The 13469-nt window shown below is 45.4% G+C and overlaps 1 pseudogene; it reads left to right on the top strand.

Moving 5' to 3' along the window:
* The window catches only part of LOC137345744 (nuclear factor 7, brain-like), a 61519-nt pseudogene extending 53476 nt beyond the window's left edge, over positions 1–8043 (top strand).
* Positions 8044–13469: the final 5426 nt, after the last annotated feature.

Genomic DNA, 13469 nt, shown 5'->3' with positions numbered 1-13469 from the left:
CTTTTCTTTCCATTTCCCTGTTGATATGGTCTAAAGTCACTCACAGTGTGAGCTGCCGACTCCAGCTCCTCCCTCGGTAACTCCACTGATGTGGAACCAGGGCCGTAAACCCGCCTCCAGCTGACATCACAAAGGAGGCAGGAGCCAATCACACAGCATCCAGGATGATGTCACAAAGCAGCCCAAGCCCCTCCCACTCGTGGTGTTACAGGGTCACATGACAAGACTCTGCTCCAGTCATCGAGTCATTGCAGCACAAAAGGAGGCCATTCAGCCCATCGACTTCCTTCTCCCATCTCCTGATTTTCATTGAGTAAATGAGGAGAAACTGCTTCTCTTGGCAAAAGCTCTGGTAACCAGAGGAGACAGATGGAAGGTGATTGGCAAAAGAACCAGAGGTGAAATGAGAAAATATTCTTTTACACAGTGAGTTGTTATGATCTGGAATGCAGTGCCCAAAAAAGTGGTGGAAGCAGATTCAATAGCAAAATTCAAAAGATAATTGGATAAATACCTGACGGGAAACAACACAGAGTGACAGGGAAAGAACAGGGGAGTGGAATTAATTGAATAGCTCAAGTTAAGAGCTAACACAGGCACAATGGCTGAATGGCCTCCTTCTACGTTGTTTAATTCTATGATCCTCCATTTTTTCATTCATTGCTGAGAAGTGATATCCCAGCACATCACACTGTGGGAATGTTGTAGAGCCATGCATGTAAAGGACACAATCATTCTGGGTCACATCAGTATCAATTCATACAGGGGCCACATTCATTAGGTGTAAATTCAATACATAACATTCAATAGGTATCAGAGTATCACATTTCAGATTGTGATACACTTACAGCTGAGGAGAGGATTTAAACATCCTCCACAGTGATTATCACCCTGTTATTACAGTCCTGCAGACTTTTAACTGGGAATACAGACACTTCACCACTTTGTAACTGAAGGAGATCCAGCTTGTTGGCACCAATGTCAGCAGCTTCATTCCCCAATCCAAGACACTCCATGACCAGTGAGCTCCGCTGGATACAGGCGATGTCATTGAGCAGCAGAATCAAATCCTCATTTAACATCACAATATCATTTTCGTTTGTCAGGTCCAATTGTATCTCAGGGAAGGCACTTGTAGAATGTGTTGCTTCTGTGCTGGAGAGATTGGGACGATTGGCCCCTTCAACAGGTTCCAGTCAAAGGTCCTGACAGGGTTAATGGGGAAGTTGCGATATCTGTCAATCATCATTGGAGCTGAGTTCCAAGATCCACTTTACCAGGCAACCCAACTTTGCAGCATTGGGGAATGAATTAAACTCAATTAGATGGAAAGGGACCCAATAAAACACATTCAGGTGGAAGGAATGTAACGGATTCATTCCTCTGCTCTGAGTGCAACGTTTGTTAAAAGGAGGGGAAGAGCTGTTGGGTTAATATTAGTAACTGTCCAGTCTCAGGATTGATTGTTTCATGACTTGTATTACAGAGAATGGGAGTTATGGAAAAGCCCATCTTCTGTCCCCTTTGCCTCGGGTTATTTGTTGATCCTGTCCTAGTGGACTGTGAGTGTAATTTCCGCCGCTCCTGCATTGTGTCCTACAGGAAGGTGCAGGGAGGGTCTGTCTTTTCCCCCCAGTGTGGTGAGGAAGCTGCAGAGCTGACCCTCCAAGGATTCGAGATTGCACAAACCAAATTAAGTTGGTCTGATCTACCCGTGTCCAGAAAAGTTTGCAATTTGTAGTCACGTGGTGTGTGTTGTGGATGTTAGACAGGCTAATGTCTACATGACGACAGTGACCATACTTGGTGCTTTGGGAAGGTCCAAGGTTGTAAATAGTGTAATATCAATGCAAGTTTTCTTTCAATGAGGCAGCCATTTTACATGTGCTAGTGAAATAAATGAATTACTGGTTAAACTGTTTCTGAGGCAGTGTTGAAGGCATGATGTCACTTAAGGCATTGGGAGAACTCACTGCTCTTTTCATTAGTGCCAAGAGATCTTTAACATTCAGACAGGGCCTCAGTTTAATTTCTTATCCAAAAGGTGGCACCTAGACCATGTCCCTCAGTACTGCCCCACTGATAGTGCCATGCTCCCTCAGTATTGAACTGAAGGTCTCGGCCTAGATTATGTGCTCAACTCTTAGGTCATGGGTTCAAGATCCACTCTGTTCATAGAGGCTACCAACTAAGCCAAGGCTGCAGGCTGTGGATTTCACAATTGTCTAGTTTGAAGAATGTCAAGGACATTGTACAACTTTTTTATTTGACTGGAAATGAGTGATCTCTCTCTAAATCCTGTTGAATTTGAAGGTTTGTGTGGATATTTGATCCTCTTTCCTTAAGGAAATGGGGTGTAATCTGATCTGCCATGTTACACAGCAGTTTGCTGTCCTGCACCAGTTCCTCATTGACCAAGAACAACATTTGATGAAAAAGCTGGAAGTTTAGGTGGAAAGTAACTTGACAGGAATGGAAAGAAACCTGACAAAAATGCACACGATACTCTTCTCCACTGAGCTCGACATCACAAACATCGAGACCAAACTGGATCGAAATGACTTGACCTCTCTGAAGGTCCACAATGTGCTCTCTTCCTCCCCATCTCCCCTTGATTCCGGTGAAAGGTATCTGTCCCTCCCAGTGACTCATTGCCATGGCAATGGTGGACATCTGTAAGTTGGCTTCCAAGTTGCTTGGCAACAAAGGGAAACTTAAGCCAGGGTTTTTGCTGCTGACGTCCATTGGTTTCACTTACTTTATATTATTCCTACCAAAATGCATTGTTTTACATAATCTGTGTTAAATTTCATCAGCCACGTGTCTGCCCATTTTACTTGTCTATGTCATGTCAGCGTCCCCCTCACTGTTCACTACATTTGAATTTCACGTCCTCTGTAAACTTTCAAACGATTCCCTGTGGACCAAACTCCACATCAGTAATATATGAAAAAGAGCAGATTCCTAATACTGAACTCTGGGGGACACCACTATATAACCTCCCTCCAGATTGAAAAACAACCATTCACCATTACTCTTTACTTTCTGTCTCTTAATCAATTTTATATCCATGCACCCAATATCCCTATTAATCCTACGGGTTTTTTATTTCTTAACCAGTCAATTATCCAGTACTTTATCAAAATATTCTAAACCTGCATCTTTGTTTTTTTTAACCTCTGTCTGGAAATCCACTAATGTGTCCGCTTTGAGTGAACAACTTCCTGACCATCCGAAATGTATTTTCCCCCGGTTTAACGTGCCTGTCATAATTTACCTTGAATAAATCCTGATCTATCTCTAAGTGTCAGCCGCTATATCACGAACATTTCTACTCTCACCTGCTCCCTTCTGACGAGCCTCAACAGTCACCAGTAGTTTCCTTCTTCCGTCTCGCCTTTACTGATTTTTTTTTGAAGCGTTAAATGGGTTTAAAAATGGAACAGGAGCAGGTCGGCCGAGCTTGGCTGCTCCTGCTGCCCTTCCCCCCTCCCAGTGGTCAGTTAACTCGATCTGCCAGAGTGCGGAGCTGCTGACTGTCCCTTGGCTCCGTTATTCACTCGATTTCAGGAAGCAGCGATGGCGGCTCCTCTTTCCCACAATGCTGCGCGGCCGAGAATATGTCCCATCGCTCGGGCCGCGCTGCACTCTGGGAGACATGTCAATATTTTGTGACCAGCAGTGAGATGAATGAGGACTGATTGCTTTTGGTTGAGAATCAATAAAACAGTCCAGCACAGCAGGAAGCTATTCGGCCCATCGTGTCTGTGCTGGTTCTTTTTCAGACCAATCCAGTTCGTCCCACTCCCTTGCTCCTTCCCCCATTCCTGCAATTTTCCCTCCATTAATTAATTATCCAATTCCCTTTTGAAGGTGACTTATTGAATCTGTATCCACCACCCGATCAGGCAGTGCATTTCAAATCCTGAGCGCTCTTCAGGTAAAATATTCTTTTTCTCCTGTCACCTCTGGTTCTTTTGCCAATCACCTTTAAATCTGTGTCCTCTGCTTATTGATCCTTCAGCCATTGGAAACAGTTTCTCCTGATTTACCTTTTTTGTGATTTTAAACACCTCGATCAAATAAAAGCAAAATAATGCGGATGCTGGAAATCTGAAATAAAAACAAGAAATGCTGGAAATACTCGACAGATGCTGACAGACCTGTGGAGAGAGAAGCAAATTTAATGTTTCAAGTCAGTAACCCTTCATCAGAAGTCTGAAAGGTTACTGACTTGAAACGTTAACTCTGCTTCTCTCTCCACAGATCCTGCCTGACCTGCTGAGTATTTCCAGCATTGCTTGTTATTATCCCAGCTTCTCCAGTCTGTCCGTGTAATTGTAATAACCTTATCCCTGGAACCATTCTAGTAAATCTCTTCTGTACATTCACCAAATCCTTCAAATTCCTGAGGTGTGAGGTCCAGAATTGGTCACAATTCTCCAGCTGGGGGCAATCTAGTATTTTATAAAGGTTTAGCATCACTTCAGGGGGGAATGGTGTGATAGAATCTTTAACATCCTGATTTTAATTACTGGAATGGGGAGAATGAGGAGAGAGGGGTCTTGGCTTAACACCACTGGATGACGACAGCACATCTGGCAGCAAAGCAGCCCCTCAGCACTGGGCTGCAGTGTCTCTTATCCTGATTTCCCATCTCGAGCCCCACAACCTTCTGACTTGGAGCTGAGCTGCCAACCTGACATTCCTGAACACAAACCAGCTTCGTGTTGGCCCTGGAAATCTAACCAGATCCCGTGGTCTTTATCACCTGGAAGGACAAGGGCAGAAGACACATGGGAACACCACCACTGCAAGTTCCCTTCCAAGCCACACAGCATCCTAACTTGAAACTATATCACCGTTCCTTCACTATCACTGGATCAAAGTCCCGAACTCCCTCCCGAACAGCAATGGGCGGCACAGTGGCGCAGTGGTTAGTACCGCAGCCTCACAGCTTCATTGACCCGGGTTCAATTCTGGGTACTGCCAATGTGGAGTTTGTAAGTTCTCCCTGTGTCGGCGTGGGTTTTCACCGAGTGCTCCGGTTTCCTCCCACCACCAAAAGACTTGCAGTTGATAGGTAAATTGGCTGTTATAAATTGCCCCTAGTAGAGGTAGGTGGGAGGGGAATATAGGGACAGGTGGGGATGTTGTAGGAATATGGGTTTAGTGTAGAATTAGTATAAATGGTTGGTTGATGGTCGGCACAGACTCAGTGGGCCGAAGGGCCTGTTTCAGTGCTGTATCTCTAAAAAAAAAGCAGTGTGTGTGTAGCTACACCACACAGACTCCAGTGGTTCAAGAAAGCAACTTCTTAAGGGCAATGAGGGATGGGCAATAAAAGCTGGACTAGGTCACGATGCCCACATCCCAGGAACCAGTAAAAAAGTCAGAATCTGATTCTTCATGTGTCCGTATTAATTCTTACATTATTACAGTAACTGTGTTCAAAGAGGACTTGATCTAAAGTGGAATAATATTAGACCAAACCAAAGTGAAGCTTCAGTGAAATGATGAAATCTATTGGGAATGTGTGTCCAGGGTACATTGAGTGTGGAATTGATGAGAATGCACTGTCCCAATTTGGTGTTCACCTCACCCACTTTAATTCACTTCAGTGTGCTTTTGTGTTCCATGTAGCTGCAATAACAAACTAACATTGTTTCTGTTTTCTCTTCAAGGAGATTAGTTCTTGGAGGGACAGGTATGTGTTGTCAATAATGAACTATTTCTGATGTAGCAGTTACACATCACACTGTGTTTTTCAGTCTGAATCCTGTAGTGTTAACTTACTTCATACAAAATTGGCCTTTGTTGCAGGGGCTTGGAGCACAAGAGTAAGGAAGTCTTGCTGCAATTGTACAGGGCTTTGATGAGACCACACCGAGAGTGCTGTGTACGGTTTTGGTCTCTGTACCAAAGGAGCTATTTGCTTTAGAGAACAAATGTTCACAGAATTTAATTTCTGGCGTGAGCGGGTTTTCCAATGAGGAGAGATTGAATAAATTGGGCCCAGACTCTCTGGAGTTTAGAAAAAAGTGAGCTGATCTCAGATCTTCTTATGTTGTAAAGACGGGATGTGACAGGGTGGAGACAGAGAGGCTGTTTTTCCCCTGGTTGGAAAGTCTAGAACTTTGGCCATAGTCTCAGGATAGAGGAGCATCCATTTCGGACAGAGACAAAGAGAAATTTCTTTACTCAGAGGGTTGTGAATCTTTGGAGTTCTCTGTCCCTGAGGACTGTGGATGCCCATTTGCTGCGTATATTCAAGGCTGAGTCGATTAAATTTTGGGATTCAAAGAAATCGAGGGATATGGGGATGGGGTGGAAAAGTGGAGTTGAGGTTGAGGGTCAGCCATGGTCTTAATGAATGGTAGTGCAGGCTCAAGGGGGTGTATAGCCTACTCCTGCTCCTAGTTCTTGATGTTCTTCTGTCCGTGTGTTCTCTGACAGATATGAATGTTATCGGCAGGTTTTCTGAGGAGATGTCCACTGCTTCGTCTGGGAATGTGTGCCTGGGGACATACAACGCTCCTTTACAGTATAAACTATGGAGGGAAATGAAGGAAATCATCCATCCAGGTAAATGAATGAATGACATTGCCTCCACCAGTAATCCTGTATCCAGGTCAACAGGGGTGATCTAACTCCCAGCCTGTGTTCAATTGTAAATGAGTCTTTCCCGAGTTATGTCTGTATTCACTTTCAGGGTTAGTGGTTTGACACAGAAGCTTTCGACATTCGAGGTTCGGTTGGAGAGGTGGATGAAGGAATGTGTGATTAGGACTATTCCCCCAGTGGAGAGGCGACAGGGGGGTAAATACCAATATGGACTGGCTGGGCTGACTGTAACTTGTATGTGGGAGGGTGGCAGGAATTTTATTTAAACCCTTTACACTTTACAGCATTTAAATACAGTCCCCACTGCTTACAGTTTGTGCTAATGCAGTTTGCCAAATATACACATTGGATGGTTCGTCCCAAAGTTGTGACTCTAATAAATCTGAAAATGGACTAACACATTCCTTCGAGGAAACCTGTGTGTAGAACCATTAGTACTTCACATAGAAAAGGCACACTCTGATTGAATCTGTGTCACCTGTTTGTTGTAACAATGCCCTGCTTAAGGACAGCAGTGGATCCTGAACTCCACAGAAGCTTGGCAGGGGGAGCAGATGACGAGACAAATAGCAAAGATTAAAAATAGCCTATTGTTTTAAACAAAGAAAGCTGGTTGGATTATGTGCAGCTGAACTGATTGGTTGGGCTGGTGTAGTGTAATTTACTGAGACACTCACTGTAAGCAGGTGCAGCCTCCACACTGAACATCCTGTTTCTGCACTGAAAGAGCTGGTGTGTGGAACACATTAAGCAGTGACTTTGTAATTGACGATGGCAGCAATGGAAATTGATCAGTGCTCTTTGCCCAGTTGAAGTGGTGCGGACTGTGTGTCTATTACTGAGGTCGGTGGGGCTGCTGTTCTTCTACCAAGGCCAGTTTGTGGGGAACTGGGTCACAGCAGTTGGGTGGAAATGCTTGGTGATTTCTGACCCCTCCCCATGCTCAGATTTCTGAGGAATTCTTTTTATTGATTGGAAATGAAATCTGTTTTACAATGTGAAATGAAATTTTAAAATGTCCTCTTAACATTTCTCACATTGGACTGTGTCCTTCCTCTGAAAGGAGGAAAATTCGGAAATATTTGACCTGTAGTCCATCCCACACAGAGTTCCAATTCAAGTGGGACTCACTCCACTCCAGTAAAGCAAGAATTGGCTCATTCCCCCTCCCCCAAGACTCAATCACTGTCCTCCCTTGGTCATCCACCGATGAGAGGGAACTCCAGTAACCCATGGACTTTGTTCTGCAGTTCCGTTCGCCATGACCCTGGACCCTCAAACCCTTGGCTGCTGCTGTCTGCTGACCTGACCAGTGTGACTGTCATCGATACCAAGCAGCTGCTTCCTAACAGCTCGGCCAGGTTCGACCTGTGTGTCTCCGTCCTGGCTGCTGAGGGCTTCACGGCGGGGATGCACTAATCAAAGATCTTGACTCACTTTGCTCTACCACTGAATTCTGTGATAGCAGAAACTTTTAGTTTATTTACGACTCTCACTGTCTTTCACTTGGGACTGTTGGAATTTGGACTATAGGAGGTTTCTCATGCCCTCCCTTTGTCAGATTACCTCTTTCATGACACTGATGGATTCTCTCTCCAATCTTCACTAGATATATGAACACACATAGTCTTTTTACAGAAACTCCAAACACAGACTTTTCCTTAACACCTTGGTGGTTTTTCACCATGACCTTCTGACCAACACTGAACTCTCTAAGATTTATGCCTCGTGTATCATGACTCATCTTCACTCTGTTTTGTTTTCTCTTAACTTGCTATTGGCCTCTGGCTTAAGCAAACTAAACCTTGTCCTTGGAACATGTTGAAACCATAACTCATAAGGTGAAAACACATTTGTAGACTGTGGGGTTATTCTGTAAGAGAAGGGAAAATTGTCTAGCCTGAGTTGAATAGAAACATGAAAACATGGAAAATTACTGCCTAGCTTGTCACCTAGCAAATATCAACCAAAACAAAATAGTCTTTCCCTTCCACTTCAAAGAGATTGACATGTAATAGTTCCCATGGTTTTCTTGTGTTTGACCTTGGTTAGAACCTTGATTAGAAAAATAGAAACACACTTTATTGGATCAATTCTCATTCTGCGACACTCTTCACAACTTTTCACCAACTCTTCAATATCTCTATCTACCTTTGGAGATCAAAAATAGCTACTTGCTACTGCTTTCATACGGAGAATCCCTATGTGCTCTTGATGAAGTTCCTCTAGCAATCTCTCTGTAAACCTTGGTAGAATAATGATTCTTAAACCCCATAGGTGACAGCCTTGATCTACACAGTTCGACATGTAAAATACTCCTGCAATTTCTCATCATCACACTCTTTAGACCAATCACTCATGACATAATTGAGTACTTTACTGAGCATCACATCCTTGTGAGTTTCTTCACTAAGTTTTGGGTTTTAATTTAAGTTTTGATTAATTTCCCTGATTTAATGAAGTTATTTATTTAAACTACACATAAAGGGGCCTGCAGAATAAAGGCCCCTTGACTAACAAAGAAAAGGTTTGATTCACAGTCAGGTTCCCTGGACATTGTCTTGACACACACAGTGAGGAGGGAGGGGTGGAGAGAGAGAGGGTAGTGTGGAGAGAGAGGGAGCGGCGAGAGAGGGAGGGAGACAGAGTGAATGGGAGGGGAAGAGACAGTGAGTTCGACAAGGGTTGGGACAGGGAGAGAGTGTTGTGAGTGAGGGTGAGAAATGGATTGGGTAGAGTGAGAGGAGGTAGAGGGTGAGATGGAGGAGGAAAGGGGAAGAGGGTCTGGGTGAAGGAGATTAGGGGTGAGGGAGTCATGAGAGAAGGGGAGGGAGGCAGGAAATGGGAGAGGGATGGGAAGCCGGAAAAGGGTGTGGGTAGGAGAGGGGCAGGGGATGAGAGGGATTCTAGAGACAGGGAGAGAGAGATAAATAGAGAGAAAGAGGGTGAGTGAAAGTGTAAGTGAGAGAGGAAGAGAGGGAAATAGAGAGGAACAGAGAGAGGATGGGTTGGTCGAAGAAGGTGAGAGAGAGTGGGAGTGGGGAAAGACAGATTGGGAGCAAGAGAGAGATTGAAAGAGAAAATAACAGCAAAAGACTGAAAGAGAGAGAGAGATGAAGAGAGAGACACAGAGAAAGAGAGAGAGAAGGCAAGAAACTGAAAGAGAATGAGAGAGCAAGAGACAGAAAGAGAGAGATAAAGATAGAGACAGAGACAATGAGAGAGACAGAGACACAGACACTGAGAAGTAATGCTAGAGAGGGTGAGAAAGTGACAATTATCTTTATATAACTCCTTTAATGTTATACAACTTCCCAAGGTGCTTCACAGAAGCATTATAAAGCGAAATTTTACACAAAGTCCAGATCAGGTGATATTAGGATGAACTGTTGAGTTTTAAGGGGCAGCTTTAAGGAGACAGAAGGACAGATGGAGAGGTTTAGGGAGGGAATTCCAGAGCTTAGGGCCCAGGCAACTGAAGGCATGGCCACTAATCGTGGATCAAATAAAATCAGGGAAATTAACAAGACAGAATTAGAGGAGTGCAGAGATCTCGCAGATTTGTCGAGAAAAGGAGATTACAGAGATTGGGAGGGTTTTAGCGGCTGCAGGATGTTACAGAGATAGGGAAGGGTGTAGGGGCTGGAGGAGGTTACAGAGATAGGGAGGGGTGCAGGGGCTGGAGGAGGTTACAGAGATAGGGAGGGGTGTAGGGGCTGCAGGATGTTACAGAAATAGGGTGGGGAGTAGGGGCTGGAGGAGGTTACAGATATAGGGTTGGAGGAGGTTACAGAGATTGGGAGGTTTGCAGGGGCTGGAGGATGTTACAGAGATAGGGAGATGTGTAGAATTGGAGGAGGTTACAGAGACAGGGAGAGCTGTTGGACTGGAGGAGCTTACAGAGACAGGGAGGGTTGTAATGACTGGATGAGGTGACAGAGATGGGGGAGTAGGGGCTGGAGGAAGTGTAGGGGATGGACTGTTTTTTCAGATGATGTGGCTGAGGGGCAGCATGTAGATGAGAAATAAGAGGGGACCAAGGATAGATCCTTGGAGGACACCCGAGGTAACGGTGTGGGAGCAGGAAGAGAAACCATTGCAAGTGATTCGCTGACTATGATTAGATAGATAAGCATGGAACCAGGTGAGAGCAGTCCCACCCAGCTGGACGACAGTGCAGAGGCGTTGGAGGAGGATGGTGTGGTCAACCGTGTAAAAGGCTGCAGACAGGTCGAGAAGGACGAGGAGGGAAAATTTACCTTTGTCACCATCACATAGGATGTCAGTTGTGACTTTGATAAGAACTGTTTCAGTACGGTGACAGGGGCAGAAACCTGATTGGAGGATTCAAACACAGTGTTCCAGGAAAGATGGCCATGGATTTGGGAAATGACAACACATTCAAGGACTTTAGAGAGGAAAGGGAGTTTGGTGAAGGGATGCTCGTTTGCAAGGACAGAGCGGGTCAAGGGTTGTTTTTTTCGGAGAAGGGTGATAAACAGAGATTTGAAAAAGAGAGGGACAGAACCTGAGGAGAGGGAACCGTTAACAATATCTGCCAGCACGGGAGCCATGAAGGGACTCGGCCAGGTCCATCCGAGCACCGCAAAGTTGAGGTCCCAGGGCTACCGGCTCCTGTTCTGAGACTGACCCCACTCCCTCATCCCGGGTCCCAACTCCCTATCCTAGTCCCTCGGCTGGGTTTGTCCTGACACAAACCTCCAACACACAACACCGTCTGAATCGGAGAGAGAGGGAGAAAGAGAGTCAAAAGTGACCAGGTGGGGGAATGGAAGAGAGACAGACTCAATTAAGTGTCTCCAGAAAAAATCAATTAACACGAGAAGATTTCCAGCATCCGCAGTGTTTTGGCTTTTGTAAGAACATTTTTGTTTTCTGAGCAGATGTGAGGAGCTGAGAATCGAACCAGTGGAGGTGGAGGAGAGACTGTGGCTGCTGTTTCCCCTCCAGTCCTGCAGGGGGTGGTGTTAGTCTCTTCCAGCCCCCACTCCCTCCACTGGGGGTATTTTCACATCCCAGCGATTCCTGCTGTCATTCAGTTGATGGAAGTCTGGGGATAATTATTCCATTCATGGACTGGAAACACTGGGACCCGCCTCTGGGCTGCTCTCAGTTGTTTTGTTTATTCATTAATTGAATAATTGATGTAACTGGATATTTCACCGCGATCTTGACCTGCTCTCTGAACTTGGACTGAGTCACCACATAAATAAATGTGTTTGTGCAGCAACTTAAATTCGACAGCATATATCCGAATTGTTGAAATATATAAAAAGAATCAGAATCGAAGTGCTTTCCGATATTAAAGCAATACAAAACATATACCAACCACAGAAGTATAAAGTTGCCGGATATGGTGAAGAGTAAAATCACAGACTTCCTTCTGATCTCCATCTCTGGGTCACTGTGATTCTCTCCCTTGCTCTGACCCCTCAGTCCCTTACGGACTCGACTGGCTACTAAAATGTGTCTGACTGTCAGAGCGTTGAGCAACAGAATTAAAGCGAATGGGATCAATGGGGTTAAAACTGTATCAAAACTATCAAATCCCACCCAACCGGGCTCAGTATAATAGCTTGGCTTTTTATAACAGCCCCACGGTACATTGTCGATTATCTTTCCAGGTTCATATGTAAAGTAGAAGGGGATGTTTTTTGAACAAAGCAGAATGCAGGTTGTTGCTAGAACCACAGCCGCAGTTTTCTCGGTGCAATATTTTGTTTTCAGTTTCTGGCAACAAATGGCCACAAATCGATCAAAGGTGAAAGTGACGGTGAACCAGACAGAACAGTCTATGGCTACACAAAGCAGGACATTGATAACAGTACACACAGGGATGATATTCAGGAAAGATTCTGGGAAATAATAATAACTGATTTGCCACAGTATGACCTCAGTGATAATGACCAGTAGATCCGCTGTTGCCATGGCCACCAGGTAGCGAGTGGTGCAGGTGGAGAGGCCGCACTTTCCCCGGGACAGGATCACAATCGCCAGTAAATTAACTGTAAGAGAGAGAAGGGAAAAGAGACTGGAAATTACTGATCAAACATTCTCCGTGTCTGACCCAGACAGTAAGGGCAGGATTTTAACACCAAAAACAGGGGTGTTGAGGGCAAGTCAAAATTTAAATGCCTCAAACCTGACCCCAACTGACCTCCAACCCGCCCACTTCCAGGTTTAACAGAGTCGGGAAAAGGGATGGACAGACAACCGCTCCCAGGAGGCAGGTTGGTAATTTAAATATTTTAATGAGGCTGGAAGTCTCTGATTTAATCAGTTTTACAGGTTCAACTCTGTCCGGCCAGGTTTCCCCATTGTACCCCATGCCACATACAAAGGCACCCGGGATTGGTGATTGGAACTGTCTCCCCCTCCAGGATCACACCAGTCCCTAGGGATTATCCTCTGCACCCCGGGACCACACCCCACCTTCACCACGATAGGACACCACTACTCTTAGGATTGGACTGCACCTCCAGGATCGGGCCTCACCACACCCAGGATCTGAACCCCAGGAATTGGGCCTCTCCTCCCAGATCTGATCTCCCACCCCTAAGATCATACTCCACCCTGGGCTCGGACTTTCCTCCCTGGATGGGACACCACCCCACCCCCCCACCCCACCACTGACTTGAACCCCTTTCTCGGGATCAGACCACGCTCCCGGGTTTGGAAGCCCCAGAAAATCAAGACCCCCCCCATCGTGTCTTGGATTAGACACTCCCCCCGCCCACTCCGCCAAAATGGCTTGGGACCAAGCTCCAGGATATGAGACGCCTCCCTGGGGTTGAGGATCAGACACTCGTCCTCCCCTTCCTCCT

Source organism: Heterodontus francisci, chromosome 29 (assembly GCF_036365525.1).
Source record: "Heterodontus francisci isolate sHetFra1 chromosome 29, sHetFra1.hap1, whole genome shotgun sequence".
Classification (NCBI taxonomy): Eukaryota; Metazoa; Chordata; class Chondrichthyes; order Heterodontiformes; family Heterodontidae; genus Heterodontus; species Heterodontus francisci.
The sequence above is the reverse complement of the archived record's forward strand: the minus strand, read 5'-3'. Positions and strand labels throughout refer to the sequence as shown.